The sequence below is a fragment of the Oncorhynchus masou genome, chromosome 9 (assembly GCF_036934945.1).
Source record: "Oncorhynchus masou masou isolate Uvic2021 chromosome 9, UVic_Omas_1.1, whole genome shotgun sequence".
NCBI classification, from domain to species: Eukaryota; Metazoa; Chordata; class Actinopteri; order Salmoniformes; family Salmonidae; genus Oncorhynchus; species Oncorhynchus masou.
In genome coordinates, this window is record NC_088220.1 from 36,961,515 (window position 1) to 36,978,089 (window position 16,575).

The 16,575-nt window shown below is 43.2% G+C and overlaps 1 protein-coding gene across 1 annotated transcript in view; it reads right to left on the reverse strand.

The window, feature by feature from the left end:
• LOC135545964 (alpha-1,3-mannosyl-glycoprotein 4-beta-N-acetylglucosaminyltransferase B-like) overlaps positions 1 to 16,575 on the reverse strand; it is a 222,333-nt gene that overhangs the window by 159,249 nt on the left and 46,509 nt on the right. The window lies entirely within an intron of this gene.

Below are 16,575 nucleotides of genomic sequence, written 5' to 3' on the forward strand. Positions count from 1 at the left end.
CTCAAACTGTCAGAGCTCCCTAGGCTCGGCATCAACCCAAAATAATGAATATCCGTGTAGATGTAATATGCAACTGAACATAAAGCTAATCTCTTTTCCCAAATTCAACAACTGCACCTTACCTGACATTAATGTTCAAACTGAGCTAGAATAACTTGACTTCTCCTGAAGTTGCAGACTCTCTAAAAGGTCTTTACAAAAGGCATTTGGCTTCAGGCTTCCTCCACCCAAAATACTCCCATGATAGCATAAGTGTATCATGTGCCCTTTTAAAAACCAATGGTGTTTACGGATACCTCCCATTCATTAGCTCACATTTGACCCCTCTTGTTTGTGATTATTAACATCTTTCCCACTGTTTTTCTCTAAGTAGTAAACAATTGCTTATGAGTTACACCTTTTCCATTCCATAATTAGTCCGCCATTTAGAATTTAATATACAGCGAGCGGTAACGTAAACATACCAAGTCTATAATTGGTGCTAATTGAACATAAAGGAGGAAAGAGTGGGAGAGAAAAACATTGGGGGGGTTGTCAAACTCAGTTTCCTAGAATTCCCACAGGGAGCAAAGGGGGCAGATGATTATAGAGCCACAAATAGAGCCACAAAATAAAGCCACAGTTTCCTTTTAAAGGGGCAAGTTAGTTAGACTTGCTTGCTGTGGTCACTTATCTGTGGAGAAATCCATTGCTCTATTGTATCAAGGGGGTTTGCTGTTCTTAATTAGGACTTGTGGGTGTTTGCCTCGAAGACCCATTCTGATAAACGGAGTGTAAAAAGGCTCGACCAGGCAGTTTTATCCATTCTTTTTCACTTCCTCAGGTCACAGAGTTTGTTGGGCATACCCTGGGACCGTACATTTAGATGGCTGCCTCGGAGGAGGTAACTAGGCTTCCTTTTCGACAGGATGCCGTTGTCATAAGCCGTCACCGCAGGGACTGAGGGACTGAGACAAGTCAGGGATGCTGTTTCCACGGACTCTGTGGGCTGACCATGCGTGAAGAGCGAATATGCCTCACATGCGAGTGTGTGCGCGTGCGTGCAGGATTTTACGCTGCCGTTTCGTTTATGCAACCTTCACAGACATGAAGGATCAGGGATGCGTGGAATTGATGTTGATGCAGGGAATCCTTATTCTTTATGGAGTGATGATTCTGTCTGGAATGGATTACGTGAGCTCTCGCCCGCTCTCATTCTCAAGACAGTGCACGGACACATATATTCACCGTTACGTGATAGTATGAGGCACGGCAAACGGCAAACAGACCATGCTGCCAAAGTAGAGGCACTAAAAAACATGTCTTGTATCTAGTATTCAGTCAGTCAACACTAGGGGGGTAGAGTCAGAGTCAAACACAGTTCAACTGTGATTCTTTGCGTGAATGGATGGTGTAACACCGCTCACTGTTCTGCTTACGAAGGAACAACGCATTTAGCTGAGGCAACATTATAGGCCGATCCCAACCGTCCCCTAAACCCTGTTATTGGCCCATAATATATATATTTTTTTTTTTATCTATGATGGAAACCACAGATATAGAGAGAGACAGAGGTCACTACTTGTGCTTGAAATGGACAAACTCAGTGGGGAAAAACATAATGGTATAAACAACAGGGACAAATCCCATCACCAGTATCATATCAAGTACATCAAATCGCCAGACCGCTAATGGTCATGACATCACAGAAACTGGGCCATTAGGCCACAAGACTTGGTGTTGTCCAATATCAGGCACCACTGACCAAGCTGATGGCTAATATGGATAACATGCAAGGCAACAACAGTTTCATAGTTAAGATGTAAAAACAGAATCAAACTATTTGGACAAAATTGCCATTCGCCTCGCTACTCTGAATCCATATTGATTGTGACACCATAGCTCAGAACGGTTGTCTCTCAATATAGACTATGTCTTTATGTCTAAATTGCCTGTATGTCTAAATTGGTCCGGGCATGTGGACCCACAGCCAACTGAGACACAGATTCCCAGCAACCACCACAGTTGAGGTCAACGACAGGTCAAACTATAGAGTGAAACGATAGTAGTTAGTCAATGGTGAGGGACTGTGACATTGTCCATGTTATTTTGTTATGATGAAGTCCATGCGTGTGGTGTTCTTATAAACTGTATGTTGTGTGTTCTGATGAGTCTGAGTTTTGTCTTGTTTCTGATAGTTATAGACAGTTGTTAAATCAGACAAGTTATCTGCCAGTCTGTTGGTGAGTCACTGTTGATACAATCCCTATATGGCAATACCAAAACAGACTTAGATCAAGGCTGTCTATCCAACCTTGGAGTTACTCAGTATTTACACAATGAGAGAATTATTTCATACAACACTTCAAACTGCTCACAAAGGAGATTTTGTAGTGCTTTTATGAGTCAAAAACCATCTGTCTAGAGCATTAATCTTGTTTGGCACAGGTGTGAAAATGAACTCTCCAGAACGTTTGAACAGAGTTGGCTATGTGTGCTCAGGGAGGTCTATGAAGTCAGCCTCTCCAAACAGGACTTTTCAGCGGACCTGCTAGTCCTCATAACCAAATATGCACAAATTAAACAACGTAAACGAGGGCCAAGCTACACAGGCATGGCAGTTCCCGCAAGCTAATATCTGGAGCCGCATTCTCTACTTGGCTATTATAAAATTAAAAAATAAACTCCAACTGACATTTCCTGTCAAACAAATGGACAGGAGCCCTGTAGTCAGAGGTGAAAAGCACACAGGATGTTGAAAAGAGCACTGGTGTACTACTATCACCGACAGCTTGCTGTTGACCTCTGGGTCATTCCTTCTTGTTTGCCACACAGCTTCTTCCAAAACCACTTCCTGAGAGTGTCCACATGCTATAGCCCGCCATTGTCGTTGTCATGCCTGTGTCTGTCTGGCCTTATCATTGAATGACGCCTAGCTTTCCAGGACAAAGAATGCTGAGTTGCATCCAAAGAACACCATACCTACTGTGAAGCATGGGGTTGGAAACATCATGCTTTGGGGCTGTTTTTCTGCAAAGGGACCAGGACGACTGATCCGTGTAAAGGAAAGAATGAATGGGGCCATGTATCGTGAGATTTTGAGTGAAAACCTCCTTCCACCAGCAAGGGCATTGAAGATGAAACATGGCTGGGTCTTTCAGCATGACAATGATCCCAAACACACCGCCCGGGCAACAAAGGAGTGGCTTTGTAAGAAGCATTTCAAGGTCCTGGAGTGGCCTAGCCAATCTCCAGATCTCAACCCCATAGAAAATTTTGGAGGGAGTTGAAAGTCCGTGTTGCCCAGCAACAGCCCCAAAACATCACTGCTCTAGAGGAGATCTGCATGGAGGAATGGGCCAAAATACCAGCAACAGTGTGTGAAAACCTTGTGAAGACTTACAGAAAACATTTGGCCTATGTCATTGCCAACAAAGGTTATATAACAAAGTATTGAGATAAACTTTTGTTATTGACCAAATACTTATTTTCCACAATAATTTGCAAATAAATTCATTAAAAATTCCTACAATGTGATTTTCTGGATTTTTTTCTTCTCATTTTGTCTGTCATAGTTGAAGTGTACCTATGATGAAAATTACAGGCCTCTCTCATCTTTTTAAGTGGGAGAACTTTCACAATTGGTGGCTGACTAAATACTTTTTTGCCCCACTGTATGTGGTCACCCCTTCAAATTAGTGGATTTGGCTATTTCAGCCACACCCATTGCTGACTGGTGTATAGAATCGAGCACACCGCCATGCAATCTCCATAGACAAACGTACTCATTGACTTTCAACGTGGCACTGTCTTAGGATGTCATCTTTCCAACAAGTCAGTTCATCATATTGCTGCTAGAGCTGCCCCGTTCAACTGTAAGTGCTGTTATTGTGAAGTGGAAATGTCGGAGCAACAACGGCTCAGCCCGAAAGCGGTAGGACAAACAAGCTCCCAGAACTGGACCATCAAGAGATGAAGCACGTAGCGCGTAAAAATCATCTGTCCTCGGTGCAACACTTACTACCGAGTTCCAAACTGTCTCTGGAAGCAAGACAAGAACTGTTAAATCGGGAGCTTCATGAAATGGGTTTCCAATGCAGAGCAGCTGCACACAAGCCTAAGATCACCATGCACAATGCCAAGTGTCGGCTGGAGTGTTATAAAGCTCGCCGCCATTGGACTCTGGAGCAGTGGAAACTCGTTCTTTGGAGTGATGAATCATGCTTCACCATCTGGCAGTCCGACAGATGAATCTGAGAGTCCGACAGATGAATCTGGGATTGGCAGATGCCAGGAGAACGCTACCTGCCCGAATGCACAGTGCCAACTGTAAAGTTTGGTGGAGGAGGAATAATGTTCTGAGGCTGTTTTTCATGGTTCGGGCTCGGCCTCTTATTCCAGTGAAGGGAAACCTTAATGCTACAGCATACAATGACATTCTAGACAATTCTGTGCTTCCAACTTTGTGGCAACAGTTTGGGGAAGGCCCTTTCCTGTTTCATCATGACAATGCCTCCGTGAGCAAATTGAGGTCCATACAGAAATGGTTTCCCTCACTAATGCTCTTGAAGCTGAATGGAAGCAAGTCCCCGCAGCAATGTTCCAACATCTAGTGGAAATCCTTCCCAGAAGCATAGAGGCTGTTAATAGGGGTGGCAGGTAGCCTAATGGTTAGCATTGGGCCAGTAACCGAAAGGTTTCTAGTTCGAATCCCTGAGCTGACAAGGTAAAAATCTGCCATTCTGCCCCTGAACAAGGCAGTTAACGCACTGTTCCTAGGCTGTCATTGTAAATAACAATTTGTTATTAACTGACTTGCCTAGTTAAAATAAAGGTTAAATAAAAAATAAAAAAATAGCAGCAAAGGAGAGACCAACTCCATATTAACGCCCATGATGATTTTGGAATGAGACGATCAATGAGCAGGTGTCCACATACCTTTGGCCATGTAGTGTAATTCACCAATACATTTCTATGGTAGTCCAAAAAATATTGCCATCAGGTTGTAAGTCACAGCTGGCCTGGTACATCATTTGCTGCCTCCACCCTTTCGGGATGCACGGTTTCAGTTTCAATGACTCAATATTTTGAACAAAAACGGACGACTGTAACTAATGCTGGGAATGTTAATACAATCAAACTAGCAAGGGCAATGATCACAAGTCAAATCATACCGTGGCTAATAGGTTAGCGCACGTGTAAAACACGAATCCAGCCAATGACACATTTCTATCTGAGCCCATGCAATGACTTAGGTTGTGAAATCATTTTGTCCCTCAACCACGCCCCCCGCGACGCGCCGCACTTCAAGTCACAGCAAGCACTGCCAACGTGCTGCACGCCCAAACCGCAGTGCATTGACACATACACGGTAGCCTAGTGGTTAGAGCGTTGGACGAGTAACCGAAAGGTTGCAAGTTCGAATCACCGACCTGACAAGGTACACATCTGTCGTTCTGCCCCTGAACACTGTTCCTAGGCCGTCATTGAAAGTAAGAATTTGTTCTTAACTGATTTGCCTAGTAAAATAAATAAATACACACGCCAATGCGCTGTATCGTATCATCACTCATGGCACTGACTCAATCTTCTCCAGGACCGAGAGTTTAAACCTGTTTTAGGCTACATCTCAATGTCAAGTTTCGATTCCCAGTGGGTCATTGCTGAAGCCTACAGAAAATGTAATCTTGGTTGTCAATAACATAAAAGATTTACACGCGGGTATAAATTACTAAAAGACACAAGCGAATATAAATGAGTGAACAGTTTGAGTCATCTGCTTTATGAAATTACAGCCTGATGCGCTGGCATCAGTGAATGCAAGTGAAACTGACAGCGTTTTAACTACTTATGATAAATCAGACAATCATAATATCAGTCAAAAATATTAAATTCCCAGTTTCTGCTTCAGAACCAACTCTATAAGAGATTTTAAAATTAGGTTCTATTTGACTCAAAATTCCATGACGTACAGTAATGCCTTGTTCGCAGACTAGATGGGTGCAGTACAATGCATGAATAATATAATTCACCAATACATTTCTTGGTAGTCCAGAAGATATTGCCATCAGGTTATAAATTACAGCTGGCCTGGTACATTGTTTGCTGCCTCCACCCTTTCGGGATGCACGGTTTCAGTTTCAATGACTCAATATTTTGAACAGAAACTGACAGCTGTAACTAAGGCTGGGAATGTCAATACAATCAAACTAGCAAGGGCAATGATCACAAGTCATTCATAACGTGACTAATAGACTAGTGTACATGTGCCAAACAAGGACCACGGGCCAAATAGGACACACAAGCATGTATAAATGAGTCAACAGTTGAGTAATCTACTTTATGAAATTACAGCCTGATGCACTCGCATAGGTTAATTCAACTTCTATTGTGCTGCTTTCTTGTGTCCGTACAGTATACAGTGCGCAGCAGAGGGAAAGTGTACAGACACATGCCACATTCCTCGCTAGGCTACTAAAATGTTGCAGTCTGGTTTTGGTTTTTAAAGCTTGTCAATTACTAACCAAAAAACGAACCCTGCAACAAAACATCGTGCAAAGGAGAAACATGTCGGCCTATTGCAGAAACATTTGAGCATTAGCCTTGGCTGGCTACTCAACTACAATACATTTTGGGTGCACTATACAGCAATGCTGCATTCCACCGCACCGGTGATTCATGCAGTGCAATTTAAAAACAACATTTTACAACAAACCTATAGCTACTATGTTACTGACTTGCTTATTGTTTACCCCATGTGTAACTCTGTGTTGTTGTCTGTTCACACTGCTATGCTTTATCTTGGCCAGGTCGCAGTTGCAAATGAGAACTTGTTCTCAACTAGCCTACCTTGTTAAATAAAGGTGAAATAAATAAATAAAAATTGGAGTTATTAAATACTTTTTGATTCGGGTCGTAGCATATTATGCACATCTGCAAGCATAGCAGCAAAGGCTGGTATAATATTATGTATATCTTCTTTAGTTTTAATATGTTAAAACGCTACATACAGAATCTTATGTACAGAAGTGGACGTTATAAAGGACCATATTTTTTTCTAATAAAACAATGGCCAGTTTGGGTCACATTTGCACATTGTTTTGTCTTGCCCACAAATGTGTTGTGTTTTTTCAACATGGCCCATGTGCTGATTGAGTTTGACACCCCATGGGCAAGCATATCTATTTATGTAGCTAGCTATTTACTAACTAACTAGGAGGATGTCATGTCATTGGAGGAATGGGTGATTGACCAACTTTTCTCCCTCATTGTTTTTTGGTGGCTACAACTAGAGATCCATGTGTCATTTTGTCAGCTAGCAAGAAATGTGAATCGCTTTGCTAGTTAGCTATGCTGAACTTGAACAACGTATCAACAGTTAGCATCTCTCTTAGTTGTGAACCAAATGCATTTGGCATCAATGAAATGGGCAGGCAGGCAAGTTCCCATTCAGTTGTCAAAATGGGGTTGTGACAAGCATTGCTTTGGCAGGCAAGCTGCAGAAGGACAAGCGGGCTACTATTCCCCATTGTTTCAATGCAATTTTAACAGCCAACTAGCTTGAAAAAGATTGAGAGAATTTATCCAATGTTCCCTTGTTAGATTTTGTCTCCTCTCGCTCTGGCTAGCATTAGTTGTTGATCTTGTTATTGTTAATGTGCATAGACAACTGAGGGAGAGAGAGCCTACCTTTTTCATGGTTGTTTGATCAATAGGATTGTGAAGTTGCCAAGCATAAGAGGACTCCTGTGGTATTTAGATATTTGCCGAGTCCACTCAGGTGTATTTTGGCGAATGCATTCTAATGATCTAAAGTCGCACTACTGCCTGTAAACACACAGTCCAGTTCAAAGTGAATGATGGCAGGCCCGTGTGGCAAATGATTTGTTTGCATATAGGTCTACTAAGGTTCCGATTGGCCATGGCGCACAGGTCTGCGTAGACTCCGGTCCTGGTCCAGACAGATGTTTTTATTAGGTTTTATTTACTGCGGTGTCTATTAGTTGTACAAACGCACGGCCGCTTTCCCACTCTATATTGCTATCGAATTTTCACAAATGCCGTACTATACGTCATTCCCAAACATTCTATGAATTTATGAACACTTGAAAATGACCATATCTAAGTGCCTCGCTTGTCAGAAACTGTAAAACAAAACAAAATCTGATTTAATGTTGCTAAACGCCGTGTGAGTTCCACATCAACCTCTCCACTAAAGGAAAATTAACAGCTGTCAGCTACTGCACAATGTGGAGGACAGGATAAGGCAAGGTTCAACACTACAGAATGAAAAAACAATAAGAGAACCACTCACTTTCAGAAATTTGGGCAGAATAAAAATGGGGTCCCTGCTGAAAAAGTTTCATTACCACTGCAGTAGATGAAAATGCGAAAATAAGAGAAATGGTGACAGAGAAAGAGCAAACGGCAAGAGGTGGCCACAGTAAAAGAGAGTGAGAGACAGAAAACAATTGAGAGAGAGAGAGCAAGAGAACGAGCAAGTGAGACAGAGGAAGGGAGAATCAAGAAGTGGGAGAGAAGGCATAACCCACAAAGACAGACAGAAGATGGAGCCGAAGAGGATGGCTGACTTTTTACATGCCAGTAACCAACTGTACTATTTTGTTTGATTTTTTGCGTTGTTTGTAACTTATTTTTGTACTTGTTTTGTACATAAGGTTCCTGCTACCATCTCTTATGACCGAAAATAACTTCTGGACATCAGAACTGGGATAACTCACCATGAACTGGAAGAAGCTTTTTCCTTTAACGAGTCCGACAAGAACGATATACTGCTCTCCCAGGAAAAGGCCTAGATCCCAGTCATTTGCGGTAAGAAAAGACGGAGGAAAAGAGGACACAGATCAGGCTGCCTTCTGAGAATCCGAGCGAGTAAACTCCCACTGCCATCAATTCTACTTGCTAACATGCGATCATTGGAAAATAAAATGTATGGCCTACGATTATCCTAACGGGACATTAAGAACTGTAAAATCTTATGTTGTTTCACGGAGTTGTGGCTGAACGACGACACGGATAATATAGAGCTGGAGGGATTTTCAATGCACCGGCAGAACAGTAAAGCTACATCTGGTAAGACGATTGGTAGGGTTGTTTGTCTTTTTGTCAATAACAGCTGGTGCGTGATGTCTCATATTAAAGAAGTCTCGAGGTATTGCTCGCCTGAGGTAGAGTACCTTATGATAAGCTGTAGATCACACTATCTACAAAGACAGTTCTCATCTATATTATTCGTAGCCATCTATATACCACCACAGACCGATACTGACACTAAGACCACACTCAACCAACTCAATAAGGCCATAAGAAAACAAGAAAATGCTCTCTCAGAAGCGGCACTCCTACTGGCCGGGGACTTTAATACAGGCAAACTTAAATCAGTTTTACCAGCATGTCACATGTGCAACCATAGAAGAAGAAAAAAAACTCAAGACCCCCTTTACTCCACACACAGAGATGCATACAAAGCTCTCCCCCGCCCTTCATTTGGCAAATCTGACCGTAATTCTAACCTCCTGACTCCCGCTTACAAGCAAAAAACTAGTGGTCAGATGATACGGATGCTACGCTACTGTTTTGTTAACACAGACTGGAATATTTTCCGGGATTCATCCAATGGCATTGAGGAGAATACCACCTCAGTCACCGGCTTCATCAATAAGTGCATCCACAAAGTCGTACCCACAGTGCAACTGGAACATATCCCAACCAGAACCCATGGATTACAGGCAACATCCGCATCAAGCTAAAGGCTAGAGCTGCCGCTTTCAAGGAGCGGGACACTAATCCGGACACCCATAAAAGAATCCTGCTATGCCCTCAGACGAACCATCTGTCAATACAGGATTAAGATTGAATCCTACTACACCGTGCTCTGATGCTTGTCAGATGTGGCAGAGCTTGAAAACTATTACGGACAACAAAGGGAAACCCAGACGCGAGCTGCCCAGTGACGTGAGCCTACCAGACGAGCTAAATGCCTTTTATGCTCACTTTGAGGCAAGCAACACTGAAGCATGCACGAGAGCACCAGCTGTTCTGGATGACTTTGTGATATTTCTCTCGGTAAACAATGTGAGCAAGACCGTTAAACAGGTCAACATTCACAAAGCCACAGGGCCAGATGGATTACCAGGACATGTACTCAAAGCATGAGTAGACCAACTGGCAAGTGTCTTCACTGACATTTTCAACCTCTCCCTGACCGAGTCTATAATACCTACATGTTTTAAGCAGACCACCACAGTCCCTGTGCCCAGGGAAGCAAAGGTAACCTGCCTAAATGATTGCCGCCCTGTAGCACTCACGTCGGTAGCCATGAAGTGCTTTGAAAGGCTGGTCATCTCTCACATCAACAGCATCCTGCTGGATACCCAAGACCCACTCCAATTCACATACCGCACCAACAGATGATGCAATCTCAATCTCACTCTACACTGCCCTTTCCCACCTGGACAAAAGGAACACCTATGTGAGAATTCTGTTCATTGACTACAGCTCAGCGTTCAACACCATAGTGCCCACGAAGCTCATCAATAAGCTAAGGACCCTGGGACTAAACACCTCCCCCTGCAACTGGAACCTGGATTTCCTGACAGGGCGCACCCAGGTGGTAAGGGTAGGCAACAATACATCTGCCATGCTGATCCTCAACACTGGGGCCCCTCAGGGGTGTGGACTTAGTCCACTCCTGTACTCCCTATTGACCCACGACTGCATGGCCAAACACGACTCCAACACCATCATTAAGTTTGCTGACAATACAACAGTGGTAGGCTTAAATCACCAACAATGATGAGACATCCTATAGAGAGGAAGTCAGAACTGGCAGTGTGGTGCCAGGACAACAACCTCTCCTTCAATATGAGCAAGAAAAAGGAGCTGATCATGGACTACAGGAAAAGGCGGGGCGAACAGGCCCCCATTAACATCAACAGGGCTGTAGTGGAGAGGGTCAAGAGTTTCAAGTTCCTTGGTGTCCACATCAATAACGATCTATCATGGTCCAAACTACAGGTCGACCGATTAATCGGAATGGCCGATTAATTAGGGACGAAAATTTTACACCTTTATTTAAACTAGGCAAGTCAGTTAAGAACACGTTCTTATTTTCAATAACGACCTAGGAACGGTGGGTTAACTGCCTTGTTCAGGGGCAGAACGACAGATTTTTACCTTGTCAGCTCGGGGATTCAATCTCGCAACCTACAGTTAACTAACATTAGTCCAACGCTCTAACCACCTGCCTCTCTTTGCACTCCACGAGGCGCCAACCTGTTTCGCAAATGCAGTAAGAAGCCAAAGTAAGTTGCTAGCTAGCATTAAACTTATTTTATAAAAAACAAAATCAATCAATCAATCATAATCACTAGTTAACTACACATGGTTGATGATATTACTAGTTTATCTAGCGTGTCCTGCGTTGCATATAATCGATGCGGTGCGCATCGCGGAAAAAGGACTGTCGTTGCTCCAGCGTGTATCTAACCATAAACATCAATGCCTTTCTTAAAATCAATACACAGAAGTATATAATTTGTGTCCTGCATATTTAGCTAAAATAAATCCAGGTTAGCAGTCAATATTAACCAGGTGAAATTGTGTCACTTCTCTTGCGTTCATTGCACGCAGGTCAGGGTATATGGTGATATTAATAAACGTTTTGTTTTCGAAATGATAGTTTCCAGATTTGACCATATTAATGACCTAAGGCTCGTATTTCTGTGTGTTATTATGTTATAACTAAGTCTATGATTTTATAGAGCAGTCTGACTGAGCGATGGTAGGCAGCAGCAGGCTCGTAAGCATTCATTCAAAAAGCACTTTAGTGCATTTTGCCAGCAGCCCTTCACTGTGCTTCAAGCATTGCGCTGTTTATGACTTCAAGCCTATCAACTCCCGAGATTAGGCTGGTGTAACCGATGTGAAATGGCTAGCTAGTTAGCGGGGTGCGCGCTTCAAACGTCACTCGCTCTGAGACTTTGAGTAGTTGTTCCCCTTGCTCTGCATGGGTAACGCTGCTTAGAGGGTGGCTGTTGTCGATGTGTTCCTGGTTCGAGCCCAGGTAGGAGCGAGGAGAGGGACGGAAGCTATACTGTTACACTGGCAATAGTATCGTGCCTATAAGAACATCCAATAGTCAAAGGTACATGGAATACAAATGGTATAAAGAGAAATAGTCCTATAAATACTATATTAACTTAAACCTAAAACCTCTTACCTTGGAATATTGAAGACTCATGTTAAAAGGAACCACCAGCTTTCATATGTTCTCATGTTCTGAGCAAGGAACTTAAATGTTAGCTTTTTTACACGGTACATATTGCACTTTTACTTTCTTCTCCAACACTTTCTTTTTGCATTATTTAAACCAAATTGAACATGTTACAGTATTTATTTGTGGCTAAATTGATTTTTATTGATGTATTATATTAAGTTAAAATAAGTGTTCATTCAGTATTGTTGTAATTGTCATTATTACAAAAAATATATATATTTGCAGATTAAACGGTATCGGCTTTGTTGGGTCCTCCAATAATCGGTATTGGAGTTGAAAAATCATAGTCGGTCAGCCTCTAGTCCAAACACACCAAGTCAGTTGTGAATCACAAAACCTTTTCCTCCTCAGGAGGCTGAAAAAATTTGGCATGGGTTCCCAGATCCTCAAAAAATTATATAGCTGCACCATCGAGAGCATCCTGACCAGTTGCATCACCGTCTTGTATGGCAACTACTCGGCACCTGTAAGGCGCTACAGAGGGTAGTGCGTACGGCCCAGGACATCACTGGGGCCAAGCTTCCTGCAATCCAGGACCTATTATGTCAGAGGAAAGCCCATAAAATTGTCAGAGACTCCAGTCACCCAAATCAGATTGTTTTCTCTGCTACCGCACGGCAAGCGGTACTGGAGCGCCAAGTCTGGGACCAAAAGGCTCCTTAACAGCTACCCCCAAACTATAAGACTGCTGAACAATTAATCAAAATGGCCACCGGACTATTACATTGACCCCCCCCCCTCCATTTGTTTTGTATACTACTGCTACTCGCTGTTTATCATCTATGCAGTTTCACTTCACCCCTACCTCCATGTAGAAATGACCTTGAACCTGTACCCCTGCACACTGACTCGGTACCGGTACCCCCTGTATATAGCCTCGTTATTGTTATGTTGTTACTTTTTACTTTAGTTTATTTGCTAAATATCTTCTTAACTCTTCTTGAACTGCACTGTTGGTTAAGGGTCTGTAAGTAAGCATTTTATGGTATGGTCTACACTTTTTGTATTCGGCACATGTGGCAAATAAAGTTAGATTTGATTTGAAAATGCGTGAGTGAGAAACAGAGCGAGAAACAGCAATTGAGTGATAGAGAGAGAAAACAAGCAAGTGAGAGACATATACAGAAAAACAATGTATGACAAAGAGCAAGAGAAAAAAGAAAATCAATGACGGACAGCAGCGGCGATGGCAGTCTGGGGGGGGGCTGATGATGGGGTCAGGGTTCACATCTTGTGGTTTTGTCAGAGCTCAGAACCACTTGACCCTGCCGGGGACCGCGGATGACCACAGACAGTAGACGGTCGATGCAGATTGAAACAGGAGTGCTGCGGTGGCCAGAGTGGACATTTCACCCCCCCCCCATCCTTTCTTCTACTCAAAGCCTGTGAGAGCAAATTCCCATAAAGATATAACTACTGCAGAGGACCTGAGGGGCTGTTCACACACATACATCATGCTGCTGACACAGGACAGTGTGAGAGAGGTAGGTGTCGATAGGACACCATTTTTCATGACGAGGGTTTGAAAGCCTCTGCTTTCGAGAGGCAGAGAGGATGGGCCCCTGAGTTCTCCTGAAAAAATAAAGAATTAGAGTTGGACTTATAGAGGATACTAACCTCAACATCAAAACATTCAATCCAGATCACAATTCCATACCTAAAACCTTGATTTCAGACAAAATTACCTGAATGGACTATTACTAACAAAGACTATCAAGAAAAAAACTTCTAACAAACTAAAACCTGCAGAAGAAACACAGCGAAACCTGGAAATACCATTCCGCAACAACACCGAAGGCTAATCGGAAAAGACAATCTCTAGGGAATGTTGTTATATAAAGCTTAATAAATAAGGCTACAAAGCACCAAGCTGCTAGGAAGGAAACTGACATGATCAATAAGCACTTAAGTGTGAGGTGTGAAAACTCTTGAGCTTAACAATGGTAAGAGAGTTCTACAACCCCCCCCCCAACCCAAATGTAGAGGTTAGTAGAATACAGTACCCCATGGATAAAAATAACACCGCATGGAGTAACTACAAAAAAAAAGCTCCCCGAGGACAATCCAGAGACACTATTTGCGGACTGCTACAAAGAGAGGAATGTAAGCAACTTATTTTTCCAGACCATCCCCTGGCATGGCACAGTGCTATAAGAGGACACTAGCCCTATGTCAAGAGAGGGGGTATTGGCCCTGGGTGGAAACTTAGAATACTAGATGTTGAGGAAATTGAAACAACCTCTGTCAACCTCTACAGGACTGGGACAGTAATGGTGCAGGGCGTCCTCATGCAGTTCCAGCAGAACTTTTATGGGATCAAAGAGCGAGCACAGCAGGAAACGTTCTCTCGGTAAATCTCTTCTAACTGTCCTGCAGACGAGGATAGTCACTCCCCCCACTACGGAACACACCCAGGTCCCACGACTGCACATTTAGAAGGAGGTTAGGAAGTGCAGCTCAGTTTCCACCTGGTTAGATTCTATGGATTCAACTACATTGAGCTGATTTCTGACTTGCTGTTCCTTCTTCTTCCGTAGTGTATTTCTGTATTGTTTTCGTGATTCACCATAGTGAAGCCGTAGGCTCAGGTTTTCTGGGTCTCTATGTTTTTGTTTGGATAGGTTTCTCAATTTCTTTCTTAGATTTTTGCATTCTTCATCAAACCATTTGTCATTGTTGTTAATTTTCCTAGGTTGTCTGCTTGACATTTTTAGATTTGATAGGGAAGTTGAGAGGTCAAATATACTGTTTTCTACTGCCAGGTTTACACCTTCACTATTACAGTGAAAAATTTAGTCCAGGAAATTGTTTAGAAGGGATTGAATTTGTTGTTGCCTAATAGGTTTTTGGTAGATTTCCACACTACTCTCCTTCCATCTATAGCATTTCTTAATATTATTCAGCTCCTGAGGCTTTGATGCCTCATGATTGAGCAAGGCTAGTGTTATTTTGCTGTGATCTGATAGGGGTGTCAATGGACTGACTGTGAATGCTCTAAGAGACTCTGGGTTAAGGTCAGTGTTAAAGTGGTCTACAGTACTACTATATGTGTACCTACCATAGGAGTCCCCTCGAAGGCTACCATTGACTGTACGTACCCAGCATCCGACAGATCTGCAGGAGTTGTGACACGTTTTTGTTGGTTATGTTTTCGTAGTTGTGTCTATGGGGGCATATGGGGGAGGGAATGTTGTCGTCTCCAGGTCGGTGTTGTCCCCCTGTGTATTGAGGGTGTCAGGTTCTTGTCCAGTTCTGGCATTTAGGTGCTGGGGCTACGGTTGAGGGTGACGTACTTCAGGGTCCTGGCAAAAGTTGAGATGGCTGCCTTGTAGTGGTGGACCTGGTCATAAAGGCTGTTCAAGTCCAGGGAGGAGTGGTGGGCCAGGTAGACAGGTTTTGAGGCACAGTCTAGCGAAATGCTTGCATTCACCTGCTGTATGGTGGCAGGGTGAAATTATTTTTGTGGTAGCAGGGTGGAGATAACCGCTCGTAACATTGGGGAAAGTGGAAGAAGCTTTTTCAATCACTCCCTTGAGTGCTGTGGCCATCCTTTCCTGCTGGGCCCGAAGGTAATTTGTGCCCTTGTGAATTATGATGTAGCTGGGGAATCCTAGTATGTCCTCTGACAACAGCTCCAGGGCATGCCTAGTGTTTGGGCACCAGAGCTTAGCCACTTTGTGTTTGGGGAAAAAGTTTTTTCCTCTTGAATGTATTTTCCATTTGAGGCAATGAGGATCACAATCTCTGGCTTTTGTGTGTCCTCAATGGATGTGTGGGGGTTGTCAAGAGAGCAATCAGGGGAGCTGATGGGGGTTGTTTGGAGGGGCTGGCGTCTGTTGGTTTGGTGGGTCCTGTGTTGTCTGTCCCATTGTTGTGTTGGGGTCTGGGTCTGGGGTGGGCTGTTCTGCTGTTTTCTCTGGGGGAGTGTGAAGCACTAACCGAAGCTGCGGATCAGACTGAGTTGACAGACAAAATGTTCTGGTGCTCACCTCACTTAGAGGCTTTTACCCGCTAATTATCAAAATCCAGAAAAGAGACATTAAATTTTACAACCACCTAAAGGCAAGCAATTCTCAAATATTCCACAACAAAGCCATCACCTACATAGAAATAAACCTTGAGAACAGTCCCCTAAGAAAGCTGGTCCTGGGGCTCTGTTCATAAACAGACCCCACAGAGCCCCAGGACAGCAACACAATTAGACCCAACCAAAATTTGAGGAAACAAAAACATAATTACTTGACACATTGGAAAGATTTGACCAAAAAACAGAGCATACTAGAATGCTATTTGGCCCA